We start from the raw sequence: 22,827 nt of genomic DNA, 5'->3' as shown, positions 1-22,827 counted from the left end.
GCTCTATTGGCTCCTGAGACTCCAGTTAGAGGAGCAGCACCTGGGAAGTGCATTGAGGGCCCAATATCAGATCGATTACTTTGTTGTCCTCACATTATGCATTCATTCATTCATTCACTCATTCATCCATCCATTCCTATTTCTTTCCAAAAGGAAGACAGAATGACGGTTACTCAGACAGGTCAGAAACCTCTCTGCAAGGAAGGGGAGCTGGTAAATCATCTAAAAGGAATGAAGCACTGGGGACTTTGAGAGCAGGAGGGACCCTGGGGTGCCCATTGTGAAGAGTTTCTTCTTGGCTCTACTCATTGACCAAATACTTTACTATAAACTCCACTTCTGGCCTTTGATTGTGGATCTGGTACCTTTTGTTGTCACCTCTTGGTCATTGTCCTCTGAAGTTTCTACTTCCTCCTTGCTGTCCCTGCCCTGATCCAGGAAGTTCCTGCTTCCACCCTGCTGTCCCATGAAATCACCATGGCTGCCATCTGCTGCCCCTGCCCCCTTGATATCTTTCTGGGGGTCCTTTCAGCTCTGGCTCCTCAGTGGCCACGGTGAGCTGCCAGCATCTCCAACCGTGCCACTTCACCTGTGTTTCTGTGTCTGCTTCAGTGCAGACATCAAAACAAACTTCCAGTTTTCCTTTGAGGAAGACCATCCCCTTTATTTTGGCATCGATGTTCTTGCCTAGCTGCTCCTCAAGTTCCTTCCAAGCATAGCTCAGTTGGACATCTCAACAAAGCACTGCAGTTACATGGTCTCAAAGGCTGCTGGGCAGTGGATCAGGGAGCACTGGTCGACCGATGTGGCCCCTGATCTGTGGAGATAGAGCAGCTACCAGGTCTCTACAGCTCCTTTCTCCTCAGTCAGCGTCTCAGCTGACCACTTGAAATGGCCAACAGCAGTGGGGACACAGTGTCCAATAGTCTGATGGCATCTTTGCTGGAGGCTTTCATTATTTGTTTCAGAAGGAAGACCTATCCACTCAAATTTAGTGCTGGTTTTCCACTCCACCTGGGGTAACTGGTACTCTTCTTTGGTAAAAGCAGTTCAAACCCCTATCCTTCCAGCTCTGCCTCTTCTTATTGAAAGATCAAAGACTCCACTTCCATTGGTGTACAGCTGTGAACAACCAGGTCAACCTCGGGGATGTCTAACCCACTTGCAGCCAGTAAACCCACGAAATTGCCATTTCAGCACGTTTCAGGGTGATTTCCTTTTGCTTCTGCAGAATGTCCCCATGTAAGGACTGGGCATTCCTGCTTTATGCATGTTTTTTGTGACAGCTCCTGCCACTGTTCTTGGTTTCACAGAAGTTGAACATGTCCCCTTGATGACCACTGTAGCCTCGGAACACATCCCCACTCACCACTGTCCTCTCTGTCTCCTGTGCTCCACAGTTAAGGCTGCTTTCTGAGTCTTTTTCCAATCAGGTCCACCGGTTCATATGTTGGTTTTGTGTATTTCTTAGCAACATTAAATACTCAATGAGAGCAGATTACAGAGAAAAAGCAATGTTTGCGGGTTGCCTTCAGAATCGTTCTTGTATGCTATACATAAAATTTCTTCCACTTGATCTTCAAACCAATATCTAACATCTGGTCATCTTCATCTAGGACAACATGTTAAAGGTTGGTGAGATCTAGCTTGCCATTCCACAAGTGATCCTCAATACGAGCTGGGGTCCCAACCAGGATATCCCACTCTGCACTTGTTCTTGTTGACCACCATAGGGAGTTTCACCATAAAAAACACTGATACTTTTATTGATGTCACTGAAGTCTTTGCTCATTTGATTTGCTAATTCTCTTGTAGGTGCAGCACTAGTATCTGATTGGCTTGGCCTCTCTTCCTCTCTTGAAGTCCACCTTTAAGTTACCCAGTCAAAGGGATGGCAAAGGAGAAGGTCTTCCTGCTTACTGTCCATGCCTGGGCAATGAAGTCTGTCTCACTGTATACATGATGGAATGTCTTGGCTTTTAGAAAAAACGGGTAGTTCACCCCTCAAGCTTTGAGCTTTGAGAAGCTTGACAGTCTCTTCGCGTATGGGAAAATTAGAGAGAATCCTTTCTTCTCCATGAGTATTTCCTTTTCTATCTCATTACTATTTTCTTCCCCAGGAGCATCCCTGGAGTTGGAGTTTGGTTCGGAATGGGAGAGGACATTCTTGAGCCTGGGCTCTTCTCTCCCATGTCTCATTAACTTCTTTCCCTTTCTTCTCCTTGGGCTTGGGCATGTCTGCCTCTGCTTCAGAAACTTCCTGGTTTTTGTCTCTGTTTTATTTTTTTCCCATTGGCTGTTTTCTTCTCAAGGGACTCCTTTTCTTCTGGGATGTTTTGCTTTTACAAGCATTGTGGTCTTGAGGCTCATCCTCCTTCTTGGCCTTGTTGGATTTAGCAGAACACACATCAACTTCAGAAGGCCCTTTCTCTTTCACTGCTTTTGCTTTGGAGGAACAAGTCTTTTCCATTCCTTTCGTTGCTTCTTCTGTCTTCGATTTTGGCTTCTCCTTTCTACTTTTCCTCCTGCTTGCGTTGGCAGCATCTCCTTGCTCTCCTCAGCCTTGTCTTCTCCCTACTTGGATGCACTGCGGAGTTTCCTGGAATTTTTCAGTGTGAGCTATGCAGGTTTGACAGTCCTTCAACTGTGTGCAAAGGAGAGAGAGCGACACAGCAGCCTTCTACTTGTGATCCACTCTGCATCTCTCAATAATTTATTCCCTTGGAAAGAGATGATGCTTACTTCCCCTGCAATTTCTGTTAGAATTTCTACTACTGTAAAAACACGCCATGACAAAGGTAATATATTACTGCCTTGTCATGTACAATATTTTCTTGTGGCTGGCTCAATGGTTGTGAGTTTCCGTCCAAATCATTATGGTGGGAAGTTAGGCAACTTCTAGACAGGCAGCGCAGTTGAGGCGCTGAGTGTTGTACATCATGCTCCAAAGGCAAACGGAAAACTCCTTCCAGGCAGATAGGAGGAGAATCTCCAAACACACGCATACAGTTACACACGTATTCCAACAAGCACACACCTCCAATAGTGCCCCTACATTTGCCATGCAAGTACAAACAAACACACGCAATTTCCAAGCTCTGTGCTCTGTGTCCTCCCAGCTCCTTTTTTGGTCAGCATTTGTCTTGATCAAACAATAAACTTTCTGAACGTAAAGTACTTCTTTCTATGGGCTCCTTAGCTTCCCAGAAATCAACCTTCTTGGTGACTGTGACAGGCGCTTAGGTGCAAACATTTGGGCAAGTATCTGTGTTTTTGAGATGTTTTTCTCTAAGGAACATAAGGTCCATCCTGCATTATTTTTGGAACATTTCCTTGGGGTTTATTTCCAGCTGCATCAAACTGGGAAAGCAACAAGATTCTCAAGCATCTGCTGCCTGGGATTCCTGACCATGAACACAGGGAAATCAGTTGCTTTTTCTGCTAATACCCTGCTTTTCCCACCTTGAGATACTATATCATAATTATATCTGAGCCAGGACAAACCATTCCTTAAGTTATTCATTATTTAAGGCTTCATTATTTTCTCACAGAAGGAGAAATGGAAGTCACAGAATTCCCTATCAGCTCTAGAGTCATTCCATTAGTCATGTGTCTACTCTCCTTTCCAAGTCACATAAGTATTACCAATGCCTGCCACACTTTTCAGAGAAAGCAAGTCTTTCAGACCACAGACTCTTCCTGTGATTTTTGTCCCCTCCCCCATCTCCTTCAACTGAATCTAAGGTAAATCAGCTCCGGGTCCTGACTAGAGCCTCAGTGGTGGAGGTGACCTGTGAATCTACATCTCTAGGTGGATTCCCCTACCAGACACTGTGCTAACTGGGTGTGATGGTCTCTGCACCTGTGGTTGAGCATCTTACAAGTTCTGATCCTCTAAGTATGGATAAAAGCTGAACCACTGGGAACAAGAATTACACACAGCTAGTGTGGTTTCCTTCTTCTGCAATCAAATATTTCCTAGTGAGACATTACATATGGATCACAGTCATGATGCAGATGAAGACATAATGCTAGGCACACTGCAAAGCTGAAAACACTCAACCTGTCATCAATGAGCTCTATTAAATCACAGCCGTGAATGCAGTTCTGAGAAACGATGAACCCTTCTTCAGTGATGGGAGTCCTCAAATGCCCCTTAGTCCCCTATTAATCCCATGTGTGCCCTATCAGTCACAGCCCTTGGGGATCCAGGAGTCAGAAGATGTAGAAAACAGGGCTCCAGCTGAGTATAGGTAATGGCACTGTGCCTCTGAAAGTGTCCTAGGGAAGCATCAAGAACAAAACTAGTCAACAGAGGTTGGTTTGTCCAGACTGAAGACCAGTCTCACTCTCCTTTTCATCCCCTCTGATCCTCCTCCTCTTCTTCAACCTCTCCCTCTCCCTCCCTTCCCTGTTTTGCTCCTCCTCTGCCTCCCCTTCCCTTTCCCCCTCCCTCCTCCTCTCCCTTTACCTTCATATCTCTCGATCAGGTCCAGTTTTTGTTACCCAACTAATCTCAGTCATGAAGTGTGAGTTGGAGAATCATTGACCTCTCAGGGTTTGGCATCAAAAACAGCCTTTCCCTCTCCCAGCAGCTGTCAAGTGCCAATGGTCTCTCACTTTGTAGTTGGATTTCCAGTCCTTATCCCCACTTCCTTGTTCATAAGATTCCCTCTGGTACGAGCTTGCTTACTCTCATGCATACGCTGACAATCACTGTGAGTTTGTATTTCAAACAACACCGCCATTTCTCAGACATTGACTAGTTAACTACCACTTTGGCTTTAAAGATCTTTCTAGTGCTTAACATTATTCAATTTCGCCTGCTCACTTGTCAGTGTGCTCTCTCTCTCTCTCTCTCTCTCTCTCTCTCTCTCTCTCTCTCTGTGTGTGTGTGTGTTTGTGTGTGTGTATATATTTCCCTTCACAAGACACAATCTCACTATCTCCCTCTCCTCTCCTCTCCTGTCCGTACTTACCCCATGCCATCTTCCCCAATAATAGTGGAAAATGATTGTTGTGGAAGCTATACTATGTCACCATGGCATTCACACCTTCTCATCTGCAAATTTCATTATGGTGGTTGTTTGGTGTGGTATGAGGCTTCAGCTACTCTATCAACACTGGAATTTCAATGGACCTCTTCTCAGACATTTTGTTGTCATGGTGGTTATCTGTATCATAGACATTCTGGACTTTTAGATCTATAAAACTGACCCTGCATGCACTCCAGAAGTTCACCAATAGCTAGATATTGGTGTCAATTAAAAGTCCTGGATTTGTGCCTGAGAAGTATCTTGTCAGGCTGATGGCTTTAGCACCCTTCAAGGAGACTGCTTAACTTGTAGTCCCTGAAAACATGGCCAGTGACACCCTATTCTTCAGGTGAAGCGCCAGTTCCTGTCTCTTGAGTATTGCAGCGAGTGAGGACATGGCCAGGTCTGTTACACATGAGCACAGGGCCAGCTCTCCTGCCTGCCACAGACATCATGATGAATAAGGGGAGAGGGGTTTCTCCATCATCCTCACCACTGCCTAGCAGACAAGAGACAGAACCCTTGGGGCCTTTTCATACACAGCCCATTTATCCAGGGCTAGATCTATTGTGCTGCCCAAGCAAGGTTAAGGACCTGAACTCCTGAGTGTTCTAGCAGGTGAATGACAGGGGCTGCTCTCCTGTTCTAGTCACACCAGAGTCAAGTGTTATGCATGCCATAGGTGGTGAGGTACAAGGGCAGAGGAGGGTGTCTTTTTCTTGTCCACACCACTGAATGGGCAACAGGTGGCAGTGCCAGGCAATGTTGGGCAGTGTCTGACATGCCTCATGGGAGTTTTACTGGAGAGCATGCTTATGTTGTCTCTTTTTTAGCATGAAAACCTCCAGAGCACGTCTGAAATACAGTGTCCTTGTTTTGGAGTCAGGTAGCCAACTAATGGTCCCAGTGCTTTGGAATCTGGTGACTAAGATAACCCAGCTGCACTGACCACTTTTCCTGTGTTGAGGAGCAGCTTTCTTGTGCAAGACAACTCACACCTGCACTGAACACAGCTGACTAAATATTTGCCCCTCTTTCAGGGCACTGGTAATTTTGGATTGCTCATACCACTCATGAAAAACAAAACCAGTATCTGTGTTTTCAGCCCCACTCTATAAATCTGACCTTTGTCCCTCCTCTATGGTGAGCTCTGGTTCCCAGTTATTATTATTTGGTTGCTGTCTTGTTTTAGACAAGAAAGTCAAGCTCAAAAATATACCTACACCTTTCTCCAGACCTATTTCCTTCTAAACTGGTTAGGTACCAACACTTACTAGGACCATGAGGCCCTCGACAGTGTTTGCCAAGCTCATGGTAGAATTCATGGGACCTAGTAGGAAACTTTGCTGTTGTTTGCTATTTCCTCAGATCTTGGAAAAGAATCTAAAAATGGTTAAAAGATGTGAGTTTAGAAGTAGTACCTGATTACTGGAAACTGCTCAAAAGGGTTTAAAATAACCATGACTATGTAAGAGAAATGCTACTAAAATTACGAGAGACCCTAGAGTGCAAGCCAGAGACACCAGGAGAGGAACAGGGATGAATGATGTCTGGTCCTATGTTAGTAAGATTACAGAGAAGGTCCATGTTCCATGCTGTATTGGCCTTTCTCTGGGGCAACAGAGGTGGAAGTACAAAGCTCAAATAATTAGGCAGTTATCCTGGACTAGCACCACATTCAATACGGTTAATTTCAATGCTGCCAGCCTGCTGCCTGACTCTACGCCAACAGAGCCTCTTTCAGAGAGCAGAGAAGTTGTGGTCATGACTCTCTCTCAATCTAGATGGAGGGACAATAGGATTTGACATGGTGATGCTGCAGTGGATGCAGACAAGATGTCTAGCCATGAACCAACGTGAGGACAAGGTACATTCTAGGTTCTTTCCTTGGTCGTATCTCTTATGGACATTGGAGCTCAGCTCATCCAGATGGACACTAGGAGTTCGGCTTCAGCTTGTAGTGGGTCCACAGGACCTCTGAGTGAATATCTCATTTGTGGTTGCAGGTGGAAGGACCCTTTTATTTGTACCTCATGGAACATAGGATCTGAAGAGGTAGAATGCTTCCTCCCCTAGGTATATGCACACTGGTACAAGACTGACATATCCTGTTTGTCAAGGAAAAGGTGTGTGTGCCTCTGCCTGTTTAGGAAGACAGTGCTTCTGGTAGCTTTTCCCAGGGTTCCTCTAACTTGTTAACTCTGCATAATTTGAATCAGGGGCTCAGTGGAATGGGCTCTACCTGCTAAGGCATCCATAGGGTCAGTAACCATATGAACTGCTTGGAGTCTGTCTTCTTTTGCTAGATTATTTGCAATACCTCTCCATCTGTCTGTGTATATAGAGAAGTACGAAGCCATGATTTGTTTTGTATTCTGGTCTTCACCCTTGCTTGGACCTTTAATCTAAAGCAACCATTCCAAGTGGTAACTCCATAGGGAGATCCAGGGGGCCATGAAAGTTGGACAAGGGATGGGACACAGATTAGTGGTGAGAATGTATTCTCAGAAAGCAAGAGGAAAACTCGTACCCCAAGACTGATTCTTAGCATAGTGCCTAGCTCCGGTTTAGCTTTCTGTCTGGATACAAGATGCTGTACAAGCAGGAACTTTGTGACTCTACTGAGGTAAGGCCCACCTGCTTGTGGGGAGAAATTTTGCCTTCTTTTATGAATGCCTGACTGTCTGCTAGAGTCAATCAGACCGGGGTCTACCAGCAGATTTCCTGATTTGCTGCTTCATGGAAGGTTATGAGGGACACACTTGAAGCTCATGTTAATGGGATCAATGTTTGTTGATCTTAAAGGAAGGAACTGGAAGAAAAAGAGAGGCCTCCATATGCTTAGAGATACTGAATACATATCAGTCATCATCTCTGTGGGCTGGGGATTTTGATTCCCATGATACTATAAACTATTGTCAAGTCCAGGAGAACCTTGAGACTCGTGCGGTACGGACTCAACAGCCCTGGCCATTGCTTTTCTTTGTTTCATTTCTTTTATTTAGTAAGCATTCCATTCATTCACATTTCAAATGCTATCTCACTTCCAGGTTACCCCTCCACAACCCCTGTCCCACATCTGCCCTCACACCCCTCTGCCATGTCTATATGAAGGTGCTCGCCCACCCTCCCATCCTCTCCCACTTCTCCAGTTTCTCCCTATGCTGGGGAAATCAAACCTCTACAGGACCAAGGGGATATCCTCCCCTTGCTATCAGGAAAATATTTTCTTCGACAAATAGGTACTTGTAGCCATGGATCCCTCCCTGTACACTCCTTATTTGGTGGCCTAGATTCTGGGACCACTGGGTTGTTTGTTAGGCCAATGTTTTTCTTCCTATTGGGTTGCAATAACCTGTCCTTCTCTACTCCCTGTGACAGCTGCTCCACCAGGGTCCCTGAGTTCAGTCTGATGGTTAGCTCCAAGCATCCACATCTGCATTGCTCAATTGCTAACCAGGCCTCCCAAGAATCAGTCAAACCAGGTTCCTGTTAGCAAGTACTTCATGACAAAGGCAACAGTTTCAGGTTTGGTGTCTGCACACAGTGTGGATTCCCAGGTAGGAAAGTTCCTTGAGGACCCTTCCTTCAGTCTCTGCTCCATTTTTTTGTCCTTGTTCTTCCTGTGGACAGGAACATTTCTGGGTAAAATACTTTGAGATGGGCAAGCTCAGCCCTTCATTGGGGACTGTGCCTATATACTGGAGGTGGTCTCTTCAGGATCTATCTCCCTGTTCTCTGCACATTTAGGCTAAAGCCATTCTCAGTGGTCCTAGGAGCCTCTCATTTCCTGGTCTGTGGGACCCTCTGGTGGCCATCTCCAGTTCATCATGCCTATTACCTATTTTTATCCATTTCCTAAACCTCTCTTCCTCTTTACCATCTCCTCCACTATCTTATATTGCCCCTTTATTTCCTCCTCCTCCTCCTGTCTCCCTCCCTGGTCCCCTTATTCCTCCACTTCCTGCAATAATCCTGTAACCTCCTCAATGCAGAACTGAAGCATCCACACCCTGGTCTTCCCTCCTCCTTAGCTCCATATGGTCTGTGGGTTTTATCATGGGTATTGTGAGCTTTTTGGCTAATATCCTCTTTTCAGTGAGTACAAAGAGTGTGGGTTTTTTTTGTGTGACTGGGTTACCTCACTCAGCATATTTTCTAGCTCCATCCATTTGCCTGAGAATTTTATGAAGTCATATTATTTAATAGCTGACTAGTATTCCACTGTGTAAATGAATCATTTTTTTTTGCATCCATTTTTCTACTGAGGGACTTTTGGTTTGTTTCCAGCTTCTGGGTTTTATAAATGAGGGTGTTATCAACATAATGGAGCATGTATCCTTGCTGTATGTAGGGGAATTTTTGTGCATATGCCCAGTATTGATAAACTTTGTTTCTGAGTCTTTATTTTCTCTCTTTCCAATAATCCCCTCTCCCCACCTAGAAGACTACTGGACGTTTTGCCAGACAGACCCACATACTCTGCTCTCCTTTTTAGGGGTAGTTAGGTTTTATTGTCTTTTCACTCTCATCACAGACACAGATGTCCCAATTTCAAGTTTATTTCCTGTCCCAGTCCAGGAGGATTTGGATCTTTCTTGCATGAACTCTGTTCTCTCCTCCATTAACCATGTCCTGTTTCTTCAGCCAGCTGAGAAGATGCCAGAGCCACTACATGTACCCTAGCCTTAGCAGACAGGCCTTGCCATACTTTCAGAGTCCTCTGCCTATCACAAAGTCACTTGCTGTTGTTGTTGTTGTTGTTGTTGTTGCTGTTGTTGTTGTAGTTGTTGTTGTTGTTGTTGTTGAGAAATATCCCTAGCTCACCTGTTGTTGTCCTCCCTCAGTCACCTTCTCTTCACTGTGACCGAAATGGCAGGAGGAAAGTAAACACTCTGCTGAGCCATCTGTGTCTGTCCACCAAGTTTACCCTTCTATTCCTAATGGGTGAGGTCTGCAGTTGCCATTCTTTACTGTTGTGTCTCTCCGTTCTCAGTTCTAACAAGGCTACATAAAGTACACTGGGGTGGAGTAGGTAAGGCAGTAACCTGAGACGTGGAGCTGAGATACTGTGGCCTCAGCTCATGCTCCATAAAGGATGCAGCCACTTGGCCCCATGGAGAACAGGAGCACTAGATGTTGCTTTGTCCAGCAACCCCTCAAGCCTATTTCTGCTGGAGTAAGGGAGGCCCCAGCCTGCCTATGGGGGATGTGGTTCAAAATGAACATCTTTTATATTATGGTTCCATAAAGAGTCGGTTCATATATTCAAATGTTTGGAAATGAGTGGTCAGAATTGTCAGCTCAAGTTACTCAATACATTTTGAGTCCCTTAAACTTAGGCAAGGAAAATCAGACCTGTATATTCCCTGAGGTCTTCAGGGGTCCCAGTGTCTGTCTAATGGAAAACATTCTACAGGAACATGGAAGGATTTCTAGAGAAGGTTATGTATATTAGGAGGGTTAATTTTGGAATATCTGAATACAGAGGGCACTTAACTACTAAAATTGGGAGTAAGTCTTCTACTATGTGGCAGTTCTCTCCGCAGGTATTTTCCCATCTCCTTGGTTGATGCCTCCATTAGTGAGACAAACTTAGCGACAATCCAAGTGTCAACTCTAGACATTTGTGAGAAGAGCTGCGGAACATCCAAAATTGACACCAACTGCCATCTCATCTGTACATTGGCATTTCTCTCCAAATGCCTTTTTATTGTACAGTGAGCATCTCTTTCCAACTGCCTACCTCCATGTACATATGAAATCTGTTGTCAACTGCCTTTCTTTTTTGTAAATAGACTGTCTATCTCCAATTACGTTCCTGTCCAAATAGAGGGCATCCCTCGCAAACTGCCTTTCTCCCAGAATGTAGAATACCTCTGGGCAAGTGCTTCCCTGACTTCCTCTAAAATTCTTAACTGGAAGAAAAATACTCTTGGGGCCCAGAACCAATATCTCAAAATTGACATCTCTCAAAACCATTCAGATGAAGTGTGAGAACAGTAGAAGATAGGAAAATTCAGTATAATTATATCAGGGTAGAATTATCCCCAGTTTCTTATAAAGTTAGGTAAGGGTATGTCAGGTAGTGTCTTGGAGATATTTGTGTAGATATGGGAGTATCTGATGGAATCTAAGTTATGTCGAGTTCTGAGCGACCCTGTCTGACAAACGAGCAAAGTTCAATGATGAGAACATACATAATTGAAAAATTAATAGATCAGGAAGAAGGTGGGGATGCAAGCCTTAAATTGTGTAAAGTACTGTCAGGAACCATCCAAGAAACCTAGCCTTAGGGCCAGCACCACAGGAAAAAAAACAACTCAGGAATCATTACATGATACTTTTCCCAAATGACCAGCATGCATTTGAGACCATGAATCCAGCCTGCAACACAAAACCACAGGCCTTAGTGATCATAAAACTGTAGAGGTCATGAAATATCTCATTGGAAGGATCCAGCCACAAATACCAACAGTGGAAACACTATACCATTCTAATATCAAGAGCTTCTAATAGGTTCTAGGAACATCAGAGAAGATCCATCTACTTTCTGAGAATGCTCCAGAAGGAAACGTCTTTGACCAAATTGTGGAGGGGGGCATGTTGCAGAAGGAAGATCATAGAAAATACTTGGTCACTTATGGGCATCAATAAAGTACTGCCACAAAAATTGAACTTGTCCATCCAGGCATAAAATTCGAGAATACCCAAAAAGATGCAGTGGATTATGTAAAATCATAGACGTCACCAGCCCATCACCGCATACACTGCCCCTCACTGAAATGGCAGCATAGGACCAAGGATTTTATGCTCCAGAACTGATACTACGGGAACCACAGGATGGCAAGGAGGCAGAAGGGTAGAGTGTGGACATGCTACTCCATTATATCACCACAGGGTCCCCTTTCTTCAGTGGAAGGACCACGAAAGAGATCAGAAATAGATTGTCACAGAGACCTATGACATTGCAACTCACTTCTGGCAACCAGAAACCTAATCCACCAAATCCTTACAGTTTACCCAGAAATAAGGCCCTCCATTGAGAACATTGAGACATTTTTGTGTAATGAGAGGAAATGTGAAGTACTTAGCTCGACTGTCACCTATCCAGATTCTCAAACTGTAGACATGCTCTGAGGTATGGAATTTTATAGTTGCAAGAAATTAAATCCTTGAACAAGTAAAACTACAGCAAAATGATGGGGGACATATTTAAATTTAAAAGAACAGGAACAGAGGGCACTTGAGCATGGGTCTAAGACTTTTGTCATTACTGGGCTTACATGCCCTATGCCACCCAAATCATGAGCACATCCCTTTATTCTCTTCCTCCACCAAAGAGAAAGGGGAGGAACCCCAACTTTGGCCTCATCCATATCCAGCCCTAGGAGAGCATTGGCCTGCTGCCCTGACACAATAAGGCCAGTAGTGGCAAGAAGTGCTTCCATGCCTGCCACTACATTACAGTGTCCCAAGAGAAGGAACACAGAGACTGCCATTCTGGAGATTTGTCTACCCACTGAGTCCACATCAGCATACCAGAAGAGCAAATGCCCCTGCGATCTAAGGAATTCTTAGACAAGGAGCTCTAAGTAAACCCTCAGAGGATTGAGTGCTTCAAGGGACTAGACAAGAGTATCAGGGTTTTCCTGTCAAGAATCTGTTGTGTTAAGGAGTCTCTGAAGATGAAAGCCTACTATATAACTTTCAAAAATATGGGTCCTATGAAAGAAGCAGGACCCGAACCCCATGAGTTTCTAGGCAAGTACGGGATGGTGCATCACTTCTTGACCTTCTTCACTATACCATGCTACACCAATTAGCCTCTTCTAGGACCTAGTAATGCCAAAGTGGGTCCATGTAGATACTGAGTGTGCTCCAGCAGGGGACATCCTGACCTAAAAATGGAGAAGGACCCAAGCAGGAAAAAGAGGCAAAGAAATATTTCTGCAAATAGTTGAAGCCATTACGTACTGCCAGAACCTTGACATCCAGATATAAAGCACCAGATTGTCCTCAGAGATTCAGAGCTTGATTCGAAATAAAACAGGCATGTCCTGAACCTCGTTGCAGACTGCACATCTTACTGAAAAGGCAGCACGGGACCAAGGCATTTTATGCTTCAGAGTTCACATTAGGTGAGACATGTAATGGCAAGGAGGCAGATGGGTAAAGTCTAAGCGTGCTCCTTTATTTTATCACCACAGGGACCCATCCCTTTGCTGGAGTCACCATGAAAGAGATGAAGAAGACGATTGTCACAGGAGTCTATAACATTAAACCTCACTTCTACTGGCAACTTGAAATCTGAATCACCAGATCCTCACAGTTTGGAAAAAGATGAGGCCCTCCATTCAAAGCATTAAGAAAGATTCTTGTGTAATTAAATGAAATGTGAAGTAAGTATCTCGACTGTGATCTATCCAGAATCTCACATTGTACACATGCACTGAGGCATGGAGTTTTCTATTTCCATGAAATTGGTATCCTTGAAAAAATAAAACTATACCAAAGATGGGGACAAATTCAAATATACAAGAACAGGTACAGGAGGTACTTGATCATGGATCTAATACTTCTATCATGACTGGGGATCCATGCCCTATGCCACACCTATCATGAGCACATCTTTTTATTCTCTTCTTCCAGCAAAGAGTGACCCCAAATTTGGCCTCTTCCATAACCAGCCCTTGGAGAACATGGGCCTGCTTCCCTGACACATTGAGGCCACAGTGTGGGAAGAAGTGCTTCCATGCCTGCCATTGCTTTACATTGTCCCAAGATGAGCAGAGATACTGCCTGTGCCCTTCATGCACAACAGAGGTCTGCCCCATGTGTCTGCACACCAGAGGAGGAAGTGCCCCTGCCATCTAAAGAATACTTGCACAAAGAACCCTTATTAACACCTACAGAATGGGGTGATTCAAGGGACTGGGCAAGAAAAGGAGGGATTTCCTGTCAAGGATCTGTTACATCAAGGAATCTCTGAGACCAAACCCTGCTATATAACTTTCAAGAATATGGGTCCTGTGAAAGAGGCAGGATACAGAACCCCATGAATGGGTAAGAAAGTATGGGAGTGAGCACCGCATTGTTCACATTCTTCCCTATACCATCGTAACAGCATTAGCCTCTTCTAGGGCCTACTAAGATCAAAGGGGTCCATGAAGATACTGAGTGTGCCCCAGCAGGGGACTCCTTGACCTAATAATGGAGAAGGGTCCAACCAGGAAAAAGAGGCAAAGAAAATATTTTCAGCAATTGTGGCAGCCATAAAGTAGTACCATGCCCTTGACCTTCTCCATTCAGATATAAAATGCAAGAATATCTGAAAAGATGGAGATGATAATGTGAAATTTATAGCATCTCACCTGACCATCAAGGCAGACCCCGCCCCTTACTGAAGTTGCAGCATGAGACCTAGGATTTCATGCCTCAGAGCTCACATTAGGTGAACCAGGAGGCACATGTGGCGAGTCTGTGCAGGTTACTTTATTTTATCACCACAGGGTCCCACCACTTCAGAGCAAGCAGCATGAAAGGAATGGAGAAATAGATTGTCACAGCGACCTATGACATTGCAACTCACTTCTGTTAACCAATGAAAACTTAATTCTGCAGACCCACAGCGTTTCTGTAAAAGAAGCCCTCCATTCAAAATATTGACATTTTTGGGTAAAAGAAATGTGATTAATTATCTCGACTGTGACCTATCCAGATTCTCACATTATAGCCAGGTTCTGAGGATGGAATTCTATATTTTCAAGGCATTGCATTCCATAAAAAAGAAAAATTTAGCAAAATGATGTGGACAAATAAAAATTCACAAGAAAAGGGACAGAAGACATTTGAGCGTGGATCTAAGACTTCCGTCAGCCCTGAGATCCGTGACCTATGCCACACCTATCATGAATACACCCCTTTATTCTCTTCTTCCACCAAAGAGACTGGAGAGTGACCCCAACTTTGGCCTCCTCCATATCCAGCCCTAGGATAGCATAGGACTTCTGCCCTGACACTGTCAGGCAAAAAGGGGGCAATAAGTGCTTCCATGCCTGACCTTGCTTTGCATATTCTCAAGAAGAAGAGCAGAGATACAGCCTATGCCCTCCATTCTCAAGATGTGTCTGCACCTTGTGTCTGCATCAGCACACCAGAAATGACAATGTCCCTGCCATCTAAGGAATCCTTGCACAAGGAACCCTCATGAACCATTCAGAGAATTTGGTGCTTCAAGGACTGGGCAAGATATCGGTGATTTCCTGTTCCTCTCTGAAGGAGTCTCTGAGGACAAAACCCTACTACATATGTCTCAAGAATATGGGTCCTCTGACAAGGCAGGACACAGAACCCATGAGTTTCTAGGCAAGTACCGGATGGTGCATCACTTCCTCGACCTTCTTCACTATACCATGCTATAATCATTAGCCTCTTCTAGGACCTACTAATGACAAAGGGGGTCCATGTAAATACTGAGTGTGCTCCAGCAGGGGACTTCTTGAACCAATAATGGAGGAGGCCCCAAGCAGGAAGAAGGGGCAAAAATATTTGTGCAAATAGTGACAGCCATAAATTACTGACATAGCCTTAACTTGGTCTGTGCAGACATAAACACCAGAATATCCTCAGCAAGTCAGAGGTTGATGAGAAATAGACAGAGATGACCTGAACCTCAATGCAGACTTTGCATCTTCCTGAAAAGGCAGCATGGGTCCAAGGGAATTATGCTCTAGACCTCACACTAGATGAGCCATTTGATGGCAAAAAAGGCAGATGCGGACAGTTTGGGCATGCTCTTATATTACCTGACCACATGTTCACAGGCACTGAGAGTAAACACCATGGAAGAGACAAATATTGTCACAGGGACCTATGACATTGCAACTCACTTCTCCTGGCAAATTGAAGTCTAAATCCCCAGATACAATTTCCCCAAAGTTGAGTTCCTCCATAGAAAACATTGAGGGACATTCATGGGTAATGAATGTGAAGTTAATATGTAAACTGTGACTTCTCCAGATTCTAACATTTTGGACAGGCTTTGAATCATGGAGTTTTATGTCAAGTAACTGGAATCCCCAGAAAAGTAAATGGAAAAGATGGGGCCCTAACTACTCTAGAAGAACAGACACAAGATGTGAGCATGGATCTAAGACTTCATCCAAGCCTGTGGATCCAGGTGCTCCACCACCCCGACTCCTGCACACCCCTTCATATCTTGTATTCCACCCAACGGAGGGGCCTGTGAGCCCAACAGTGTCCTCCTCCTTTACCAGCCCTCAGGAGAGCATGGACCTGCTGCCCTGACTCTGTCAGGACACAGGGGGCAAGAAGAGCTCCCATGCTTTCCATTGCTCTACACTGTCCCAAGAGGAGGAGCAGATACTGCCTGTGCCCTGTATTCTGTAGATGGGTCTGCCCCTGTGAACACATGAGCACATCAGAACAGGAAATTCCACTGTTGCCTAAGGAAGACTTGGACAAGGAAACCTTCATCACCCTCTCAGAAAATTGGGTGTCTCATCAGAATGGGCATAAGAGAGAGCTTCCCTGTTGTTTCCTGTTTCCTTTCTGTTATTTCAAAAGTCTCTGAAGAAAAGCCACAACCCCCCACCCACCCATATCTTCCAAGAACCTAGGTCCTCCAAAACAGGCAGGAAGCATTAAGAAATGAAATGGTATGCTTGTATGGCAGTGTTCATCACAACATTGACCTTGTACATTACACCATCCTATTACAATTAATCTATACCAGGTCCTCGTTACATCAAAGCCTTTCCACCTAGATACTCAGTATGTTGCTGTAGGAAACTTCTTTGACCTCAGAATAGAGGAGGGCCTGCTGCAAGTGGAGGAGTCAAAGAAAACTATTTTCGCAGAGAGTGCCGGACATAAAGTATCGCCACTATCTTGACATTGTTTATTGAGACATTAAACATCAATACATTTTGCAAATTGCAGACTGACATATGAAGCTAATAGAGCATGATAACTAGGATCTAAATGAAATATTCTTATCAATATTCCTGTATCTTTTTTCTTTAAAGCATTATATGTGCACCAAGGTGGCATTGCCTGAGAAGACGTAAACAAATACCTGTGTAACCCAGATGTGGAATTAGCAAAGACCACAGAATTAGTCTACCTGAGTCTATCTTATTCAACATTGACTTCACAGGTGCTCCATGCTCAGGAGAGCATGTGGGGTCACTTAGAAGAAAGGGTTACTTGGGCAGTTGTTCTCTATTTGCTTCAGCCAGCACTGGCTTCAGCTTGGATAAGCTGCATTTCTGAAGCCTCTGATAGCAGGATCACCGCTCATGTTTGTAATGGTTGAGATTTATAAGTACTCCAAGTGTCCAGGACAGTGGATCGCCCTTCCCTTCAATAACATGCCTTTAGCATTCACAAATATATATTAATGACTCGACAGCAAAGAGCACTAAAATATCCACTGGCTTTGACTTTTGAACAAGTAAATTTCAGTGCATTGGATCCACTAAAGCAATAGCTACTAAGGTCTGCATGTTCCTTACATTCGCTGCAAAAAGACACCAGGACCCCGGCAGCAAACGTATAAAAGTGAATGTGTGCTTTAAACTCATTTACAAGTTGAGTATCTACTGGTATCATCAAAACCATTGTGAACAGAACAGCTGAGAGCTCACTTGGATCACAAGTGGGAGGCAGAGATAGAATCAATTGGAATGGCCTGGGCTTTGAGACCTGTAAACCCAGCCCCAGGGACACTGCTCTTCCCCAGACTATACTGCCTAATTCTTCCTAAACTGTTGTCCCAACTAGGAATTGTATTGAAGCACGTGACCCTAGGGGGACCAACCTAATTCAATCTCCTACATAGGTGCTGATCATTGTCACTAGGAAGAAAAAGGCTCTGAAGGCAACAGTCAAGACAGGCACTGTGCTGAGGTATTGAGAGGGACACTCTCCACCTCTCCAGGTCCTGTTCTCATGGATCATTCATGAGGGAAGTATAAGTGAAAAAAAAGGAAAACACCGTGTGGTTATGTTTGTGCTTTGGACTGGGGTTTGGTTCCTATAGTCCAGGGAGATGTGGTTTTTTTCCCCTGTAAAACGAAATGACTCTTATGTACCTATCTTGTCTCAATTTCACCTCCATATGGTGGGATTTTTCCTGTATATCTCAGCAGAGGTCAAGGAAAATTCTCAACCTCAATTAATGGCCAATCTCTTCAGAAAGAAGAACCTGGGCATTCAGTACATGCTGCTTTCCTGTATAGCTGTGAAGGCTTGACTCTGTAAATTATCCTACCATGGCCTTGCAGGGACCTGAAAAGCATATAGTGGCAAGGAAGGCACAGAGAAGCTTCTTACTACATTGTTTTGATATTGATGTTCTCCAGCATCTGAATTCAACTTTCAAGGGTTGTGCCATGAGAACATCTGTTTTCTTAAAGAAAAGTAACTGAATATTAATCCTGGCAGAAGAACCTTGCTAACTGTGTGAAGAAAGGGAACAGAAACTATCTGAAGAGACCGCAGTGGCATTCAATACTACCCCCAACCCCCAAACAAAGCCCAAACCAGCTGCTTATGCAGACAGCAGCATCAAGTGTTTGACTTTGTTCTTCTCAAAGGCTAGAGCCGTAACTTGTGAACCTGAACCCTTTTGGTCCCCAGACCTTGTCCTGAGGGAGTCATGCAATGGTAATGTTGAGTGCAGTCTGGGCAGGAAGCTGTCTGGGATAAGAGAACAGGGCACATCCTCTGTATAGGGAACACACAGGGTGAGCTGCAGGACAACATCCTAACAGGAACCCACAAAGTTCCATGTCCCTTACCTTGCCAGATAAACCCCCTCATGTACCAATTTTTGACCAGTTGCCCCAGAGAGGCCTCTGCTAGAAGATATTGAGAAACCAAAGATGAGTGAGGAAAAGTCACAGACTATTCCAAGTGAGAACTATGCAGGCCAAATCACCTCAGCCCTCCATGTGCTGTGACTTCTATTACACACATATCATATGTGCAGAAGTGACAGTATGAGAAAATAATGAAGACATACTTAATACTACTGGATCATGCCATAAATGTGGGCTTGGCTGAAGGCCTTCACAAAGACTTGGTCCATGGCCATATATTTTTCTATCCTCAAAATTCCTTTTCCTTCAATTTTTCCCAATAATTTAAGAAGCACTGATTCTGTTCATGCCTGTTCAGGCTGCTGTGTTTAGAACCACACCTATCTGAAGAAATGTCATGGGGGAAACTGTCTCCATGCTTAACATTTTCTTCTGCTGTCCCATGAATGAGAGCCCCAGATACAGTGAGGCTTCCCAGTGTCACTCTGTGGCTGTCCTTTATGCGAGCTGCAGCAAAGTTCAGGAGCAGATCCCTTGCCATTTTGGTAATAAGGTGCTTGCAATCTATTTGCAAACTGCAGAGGATAGAATGAAGGCAGGACTCTCGGGGTTGTTTTACCTCTTGCAGTTCAAAAGAGTTCCATCTTGATTCTTCCAAAGATTGAAATGGCAAACCGTTTCACACCTAGGAATTGTGTTTAGAGACAGGCCTCCTGTCTGTAGCTTGTGAGTTTAGCATGCACTGAAGTGCTGATAGAATGAAGCCCCCGTCATATGAAAAGCAAGAGAAGGACAGCCTCTGTAGTTCAGGGATGGATGTCCCTGGGCATCAGCTCATGTGTCACCTGATGAGTACTAATTGCAAATGCATTTTCCTCTGGTCCAAGGAGAAAACCTGAGGATGTAAGCCCAGGACACATAAAAGGAAAAAGAGGCCTGAACAAACCCCATCCACACTCAGAAGCAAGCAGTCCTTTAGAGAAAAAAAAAGAATGCTTGAGTCTACAAAACTAGCCTACCACAGACAAAGTGATTTCTATTGTGGACATAAGTCAGACTCTGGAGAGGGAAAAGTACATATTCTCTATGAAATGCCAATATTCCCAGGCTTATATCCTAGGCATATCACTCGTCACAACTGATTAAGATAGCATTTCAAATTACATCCATTTCATGCTGGAGTATGAAGCAGTCTACTGGACGCAGTGGACAATATGAAACAGAGATTTGTCTGGAAACAATGTGTAGTCTTTAAAAAAGAATTGCGAAGATGCAATGGGAGGAATAATTGATTCAGGAGATCAAAGGTGGCAGCAGGCTGCTGAAAGAGGAGACACAGAAATCTCATTTGTTGTGTGACCTCTACCCAGATACTGATTTGAACCTGCACTCCTTAGAATGTACATTGCTCTTCAAAAATGCTTGCTTTTCCTCCTGTGGAATTCGTAGGGCAATGTCACTGAACTCGTTATGGTGGACTATTAACATAAAAGTCAGAGAATGTCTCTGAGTATCTGTATTTATACTCAAACCCAGAAGTTGAAGTGCCCAGCTCAGTCCTAAACACTCACTGACTCTAAGTAATCCCTCCTCCCTCTTGTCCTACAAGTGCTAAGAGACAGCATTTCGGGGCAGGCTTCCTCCCTTTATTTTCAGTGTAACCCTGTACTTCTTCCTGAGTGTCCCTATGTCATCCTCTATGAGGGCTAAACCTGGACCCATGTCAAAGGATTCTCAGGGACTAATATCACTACTCTTGGGCACACCCTGAGTATAGTGGGATCTTTGACCTTGGTATCTTCCTAGGTGTCCACAAGGAGGCCGTGCTCTTCTGCCCTTGCAATACAGCTTGAGTCTCCTCATGTCTAGAGAGGGCAATCTGCAAGAAATTCTTGGCTGCTTTCCTGAGGCGTCCCAGCTATTCCAAGCTCTCAAGTTCTCAGTAATATGTGAAGACTCACTTAGCTATTCTTCCAGGGTCTTTGTATAGCGCAACAGGACCTTAGTGAATATAATGATGTCTATGGCTCACTTAAACAGGATCATCTGGATTTTGGAGTTGATTAGGAGAAACAATGCACAACTGTAGAATAGGGATCCCAACAAAAGAAACAAACCCATGACCACCCAAGTGCAGAAGAAGTAAATATACTGCATGTCAGTTGGGTGCTCTGGGAGGCAGCAGTCTGCCAACGTTTCTGTGACTGCCATGACACACAGAATTGAGGTCAAAGAACTAAATCCAAAAGAATCCTGCTATTGTAGGCTGAAAGCACAAACTGTGTTATTTGGAAAACTGGTTCGTGGGTAGGGGACACTAGGGACATTGTAGGCACATTTTACTTCAGTGAAGAGGGAAGGACAAAGGTGTGAGAGAAACAGGAAGAGAATGACTAACTGAATGAATGAATGAATGAATTTTTGCTGTGGGACATATGATGAACTGGAGGTCTGACCCTAAGTCAGTGCTCTCTCATTCCTTCAGTGGCATTGCCATATCCCTTTATAGAAAGTACTTTTGGAAAGTTATAGGAGAAGTCCCAGAGGATGTTTAAAGTCTTTCTCTCTCTCTTCTTCCAAATGGGAAGCATCCTGCCTTGATGATTAATTGTTCTCCTGACGGAGAAACCTATCATGGAACTCATGATGAGAAACCTATTTCTCTTTAGATGTAACAGATCCTCACCACATTCTTTGGAAGCAAAAGCCCATTAGGAAAACCCACCTTCCTCTCATTTCTTGAGATACTCCTCCCTGCCTCTATAGGCCCAGCAGACTTAGGATACCACCAGCATCACAGCCCCCAGAAGGTTTCACACATTTTTGGGGTCTGGTTGTAAGCCTCTGCCTCCAGGAAGGGTGGATTTTTATGACCCATGCATGGTACAGGAAAAAGGCAGTTCTGGATACTTGGAGAGGGCCAAATAAGACAGAATTTTAGTTTTATTAAGGACTACCAAGACGCCAGCATCAAATTCATATTCACAGAACAGACATCCTAAATGTCTTCCTTGTACCTGGAGGTATGTTGATCCTGCTGTCCTGAGGACTGTGCTATCTTTCCCTAACCCTCTGAGGTCAGTGTAATTGTCCTAGGTCTGTGCTTGCATATGGCCTCCCATACAGCAGAGTGTGTTCGCTGTTGGATTCAGCTAGGTCAGTCCTCCCTTGGACAGAGGTATCACATTCTCAGAGCCATGGAGCTATGCAGCAACTAAAACTATGGTCACTATAAATGTCTCACTCACACCTGTAATTCTGGACGATAGGACAGTACACCTATTCTAGCGTTCTTTCACTAGACCTTACAGCAGTACTTTCTAGTGTCTGATGCCAAAGGCCTGATGTTGTTTCCCCTGTGTGTTGTCTGTGACTGGCGTGTTGACACCTGGCATAGAGGCCACCTTCTGTCCAGGCTCCTAGTGAAATTTCATTATTTGGTACACTCAGTTTCCATCATCTAAATCATAGGAGACAGGAATGTCTTCAGAGTCCTGTTTCAGTTTTGTTGACGGCCTTCTAGAAAGGTCAAGTGCACTCCTAGATCTGCCTCCTCAGGACACCTTCATATTCCTTCCCAAGTTATTCTCAGTGACTGTTATCCAGTGCAGGACCTTCATCATGGGCCAGGTCAACTGCAGCCTCAGTCCTTCCTGCCTCTTCACTGTTCAACTGTGGAGGCCAATAGGCTGGGGCCTGCACACAGAATATGGAGCCATTAGGATTTAACTCCAAAAAGAATCCAAACATGGTTGATTCCCTTCCCACTTCCCTCAAACCAAGGGGGTTATGTCTATCTGTGCTTTTAGGATTTAACTCCAAAAGGAATCCAAACATGGCTGATTCCCTTCCCACTTCCCTCAAACCAAGGGGGTTATGGCTATCTGTGCTGCCTATTTAATGTGCTACGGGCAAAAGAATCCTTTGCTCTGAACACCTTAGGG

General features: G+C 44.4%; 1 pseudogene; it reads right to left on the bottom strand.

Moving 5' to 3' along the window:
• Window positions 1–221: 221 nt before the first annotated feature.
• On the bottom strand, window positions 222–19,424 carry LOC148004524 (nucleolar RNA helicase 2 pseudogene; annotated as a pseudogene).
• Window positions 19,425–22,827: the final 3,403 nt, after the last annotated feature.

The sequence above is a fragment of the Rattus norvegicus genome, chromosome 7 (assembly GCF_021556685.1).
Source record: "Rattus norvegicus strain SHRSP/BbbUtx chromosome 7, alternate assembly SHRSP_T2T, whole genome shotgun sequence".
NCBI lineage: Eukaryota > Metazoa > Chordata > Mammalia > Rodentia > Muridae > Rattus > Rattus norvegicus.
Note: the sequence above shows the minus strand (reverse complement) of the source record. Positions and strands in the feature narration are given on the sequence as shown.